Genomic DNA, 5,467 nt, shown 5'->3' with positions numbered 1-5,467 from the left:
GACTAAAGACTTTATGGTTAAAGGGAGCACAAAAAGTTAATGAGCTTATGAGCTCATTGAGCTTTTAAGCTTTTTAACTTAAAAAGTTAAAGTTATGAAAGAGAAAGTAGGATGCAAAATAGAGATATAAAAATCCAACACACATCAAATTGCAGGTAGTAATATTTGAAGATATAATTGCTAAGGATTTTCCATTACAGATGAGAGATATATTATCAGATGAGCTCTCTCATGTAGTCTAGCATGTGCCAGTGATGTATTTCTATTCCAAAGGCAAAAGTCATCTTTAGGATATACTTTTTGTTGGTCTAATGAAATAAAAATTACAAAGGACACAATAATTCATTCATAGAAGACAGAGTAGCCAGTGAACCTATAAAAATTATGTACAACATCATGAGGAAATGAAAATTAACATATAAAAGAGCCACTGTTTTACTCCCACTGATTGCACTGACACTTCAAAAAAGAAACTATACATCTGGTAGAGATGTAAGATCAAAAAAGAGTAAGAAGATTTACCATTGATAGGCATTTGTGCTTTCCCCTACCTCCCCACTATCATAACTAAAACTGTAAAAATCGGTGTGTTCCCTGAGAAAGAATATTTATTGAGACATCAGCAAAGGATCAAGGACTAAATGTGGTGGAACACCTGCAGTAAGGGGAAGGATGGAGGCTAGGAAGAAACAAACAAGTTATTGACAGAAACAGAGGAGGACAAGAATGAAAATGTAATAGCTTAGAGAGCTTTTCTAGGAATATGTAGTGATCAGTATTATATTCCCAGATGATAATGAAGATGAACATTGAGGAAATCTCATTGAGTATGATAACTAGAAGGTCTTTGGAAACCAGAAAAGAGTTTTACCGATTTGTTGAAAGTTGAAGTCAGATTCTAGAAATCTGAGAGTTAATTAACGAAGAAGTGAGTGTAGTAGTAAGTTTCATTCACTTATGACATCTGACCAGGTTATAAGTTGCTTGGGAACAGATACTGTCTTATTCACTATGAATTCTTAGTTCCTAGCCATTTCCCGGCATATAGCAAATTCTCAGTAATATTTTATGAATTAATCAATTTAGAAAAATAAAAAAGAAGATTTTCTATACTTACTCTCCTTTTCCCTGCATCTCATTCTTGATCCTTCAATAAGGCCTTTTGCACAACCATCCCTCTGTACCAAGCTTTTGCTATAGCATCCAATGACTTCCACATCACTAATCCAATGTATTTGTCCATGTTTATCTCAACCTTTCAGCGTCTTACCAACTTTTGAACACTGACTCCTTGACACAACCTCTTTTCTTGGTTTTCAAAGTAAGCACTCTCTTAGTTTTCTTCCTTTGATCATTTTTCTGTTTCTTTCACATGTCCAACCTACTCTTCTAATCTGTTAAATTTAACTTCCTAAAGTCTATGGTGCAAAACTTTACACTAAGCTCCAGATACATCAACTCTTTATTTGATATCTCTTTTGGAATTATATAAAGGAACTTCAAAAACATAATTCAAATTTGAGCTTTACTTCAACACAAAGTGTTTTTCTTCCAGAGGTTCTTATCCCAACAAATAGCATAGTCATCATCATGCAATTAAGACAAAAACTTGAATGCATCCCTGTCAACTCTCTCTCTATAACCACCCATGTAAATCCATTCTCAAGCCCTTTGGGTTTTGCCTCCTAAATATCTCTCTATTACTTCCACTTCACTCCAACTTTATCAAATCCATCTAGGTTCAAGCTAATATCCTCTCTCAACCTAGACTGTTGCATAGAATCTCCCAATTGTTCTGCCTTATCTATCTGCCACACACTCCAATCTATTCTTCCCATTGTAATCACAGTGAATTTTTTGTCAAAGTACAAATCTACTCACTTATCTACATATAATATTTCAATGGCTTCCTTCAACCTGTTGTTAAAATTTTAACCAAAAAAAAAAAATGTAAAATGTTTTAACTGAACTGATCCCTTCTTGCCTTTGTGATCTCTCTCTGTTTCAGCCTTATCTGCTTTCTATCCGTTCTTTACATTCTCCACACTTGCCCACATTTGTCCATATGTTGAAGAGTTCTTTCTGATAGATCTCTTTTATCTTTTCTTCAGTCATTGAGGTCATGTCTTCCATCAGTTCTCATCTCAACTTTTATTTCCCATTTTATAGGTGCTCACAGTATACAAATCCTTGATTGAAATGAGCACCATTATAGTATTGCATTGATTTATGTAACTATTTAATTAATCTGGCTGTCCAATTACACTGTAAACTCCATGAGGGCAGAAACAGCATTTATTTGCTCACCACTGTATCCCCAGTACCTGGAACAAAGTGTCAATATATACTGAGTAAGTATTCATTAAATGAACATGATATTTGCTAAATGAAATAAAAGTTGCTTAAAAAATCAGTAGGACATCTGAAGGATCACACAGTATGTGAAAAATATACACAAGTTAGAAGAAAGACAAAAAGATTACATGAGAAGGAGATGATAAAGAAGGCTGAGACAGCTAGAGAACACAGGAGGAAGGAATGGATGGACCACAGAAGGGAAGCACAATGCCTGGCATACTGTATTAACTCAATACCTCTTCGAAGATTGAATGAATGTTATCTTTGAAGACTAGAAATAATACATTTTTCTTTGGAGATAAGATGAAAGAATAATTATAAGGACAATTTCTATTTTGAAGTTTAACAAACTTCCTTAGTATGATTTTTGTCCTTAGAAGTAAAAAGTCCTTTGCTGTCTGGATTGCAGAGCTATCCTCTGCAAGTCAAAACTTCTGTCCTTGTAGCTACTTGCATTGTAAATTACTAGCATCTTATCAAATGTTCCAAAAGGAACTCTGTAAATGAACTTTCTTGTTTTGGGCTCTTAGCAACATGCTCCACTTTCCTGAACTAAGCGTTTCATCTTATTTAGCTTATTCCAGCTTCTCTCCATTCTTATTCTCTTAACTTCTATTACATCAAACCAGTTGACGGTTCTGACTTCCATACTTGATTATCAGGGACTCCTCTTCCCCCATTTGTAGATCATCACTATCCCACTATGTCTTCCCATCACATTTCCATGTTCTTCTTCCTCTTAAGCATTAGCAAACCCAATAGCTGCTCTGTACCTTGATTATAGTACAATTTCTTTAGAATCATCCAAACTGGACAATATCTTAATCTAAAATGACTCTGGGGAAGGAAAGTTTTATCTCCTTCAAGTGCACACTCTCTTGGTTGGCCTTAAGGCAAATTAATAGAGCTAGGTCAGGATATACATACTGCCCTTCTTGATACTAAAGGACTTGTAATAATAGCACACACCCTCTGGCTATTTCCCAGGCAGCGTTTCTTAGGGTTAAGTCACATTAAAAATTCAAAATCTCCCATATTAACATAAATTGAAAAAAGAAACATATAATGAAAGAAGTAGTTGGAAATCATCTTTTCCTTCATGTCAAAACTAGTTCCTGAAATTCTTTTCTTGGAATAATCTAGCATACGGGTTTCTGGAAATAAAATGCCTTGAGACAGAATTTTCTCACAAATTTTCGTACTGATAGCCAGTCACCAAGGACGGTGAGGACAGCAGAAAGGCCTCACCCTATCAGTGATTCTTAACATATAAACTTCAGTCTGAAATATCAATGAAATTCTTTAGTGCACACAGAGGCAGATATTTACATTATAAAGATTCCTGTCCTAATGGGATTTCCATAACTGCAGAATTGAGATTTTACCTCTGTTTATCAGATCACGATGAATTTTTGGCTTTCTGGTAATATGTGATTTTTTAATTTCCTCCCTAAATAATTAGTTTAAAATGTTAACAATTTTAAAACTTCATTACGTGTTGACTGAATGTATCTCCTGGTTTGCCCAGAACAGTATCAGTTTGAGATTCTTATTTTTGTATAATTATTAATGGTGCCGTCTACTCTCAGAAGGTTGCATGATAAATTGTGTGGTCACCTAATTATAAGGCTTTGATGACTAGCAGCAAATGTTCTAAAGCAACTTGCAGGAATAGTGCTCTACAAACCATATGTTTAAAAGTATAATATTTACCTATCTAAAGGCATGCAATGTGTTTGTCTACTCAAAGAACACTTTTAAAAGGAAAAAAAATCTCTCAGCAGAGGCCCTGGGTATGAATATTTAGAATCCATGATTAGATTCCTTTGAAAATGTCACATTAGTTATTACCACTGCACTGTGCAAATTGCATTCATCTCCCTAGTGGTCATGAAATGAGAGGAACAATAGTTTATCACCCACTTCACAAATAGATGTAGTACCCACCCAACAATTTCCTAGGGAATCTTCTCACATACTTGGTGTGGAAAGGACTGACACATGTCAAACCTTGTCCCCTCTCTTGTGTTTGAGAAAAAAGTGTAGCAAACTAAATCTTTGGTTTTTCTGGGGACAAATAAATATTACATTGGTAGATTAATGAAAAGACATTTAACTTCCAGTTTGCAAGACAAAAATATATCTGTAGCAAATCCTACCACAATGGTATTTAAACAATATGTTAATGGCTTGAAACATCTGTAATACTGTAACTAGTTCTAACAACCTGCTGGTTTTAAGCACTGATGGGAAACAGCATGTAAGCTCCAGGGAAAACTGCTCTTTGACAAATTATCACCTCCCCCTCATACCAGTTCACTCTCTCCCCACTTCAGGATACCCATATTGTTCAGAAAGTATTGTTAAAAAGGAAATTCTAACTGTTCTCAGAGTTTGCCAACCCATCAAGGATCTAATTTGTACAAGCTAGCCTCTAAAAATAAGAAAAAATTCTAACACAAGGAAGAAGAGTAAAGTTTAGGATAATCCCAAGAATAAAAAAATACCTTTAGCAAATCCTACCACAATGGTATTTAAACAATATGTTAATGGCTTGAAACATCTGTAATACTGTAACTAGTTCTAACAACCTGCTGGTTTTAAGCACTGATGGGAAACAGCATGTAAGCTCCAGGGAAAACTGCTCTTTGACAAATTATCACCTCCCCCTCATACCAGTTCACTCTCTCCCCACTTCAGGATACCCATATTGTTCAGAAAGTATTGTTAAAAAGGAAATTCTAACTGTTCTCAGAGTTTGCCAACCCATCAAGGATCTAATTTGTACAAGCTAGCCTCTAAAAATAAGAAAAAATTCTAACACAAGGAAGAAGAGTAAAGTTTAGGATAATCCCAAGAATAAAAAAATACCTAATCATCTTTTTGTAATTGAGTCATTACTGCACAATGTGTTATGACTTCAAAGCAAGTTCTTCTCTGATAGGAAATGAATTATACCTAAACGGATTGGCATAGGCAGAGAAATCGTATTTAGAAGACCATAGAGAATTGTGAAAAGTATTAATAGTATATACTGTATTTATTTATTTTATATAACAGAAAAGAATGCTTTATTTAGAAAACTGAACACGATTTCTTAACTGAATGG

Source organism: Neophocaena asiaeorientalis, unplaced genomic scaffold (assembly GCF_003031525.2).
Source record: "Neophocaena asiaeorientalis asiaeorientalis breed wild unplaced genomic scaffold, Neophocaena_asiaeorientalis_V1.1 scaffold232, whole genome shotgun sequence".
Classification (NCBI taxonomy): Eukaryota; Metazoa; Chordata; class Mammalia; order Artiodactyla; family Phocoenidae; genus Neophocaena; species Neophocaena asiaeorientalis.
The sequence above is the reverse complement of the archived record's forward strand: the minus strand, read 5'-3'. Positions refer to the sequence as shown.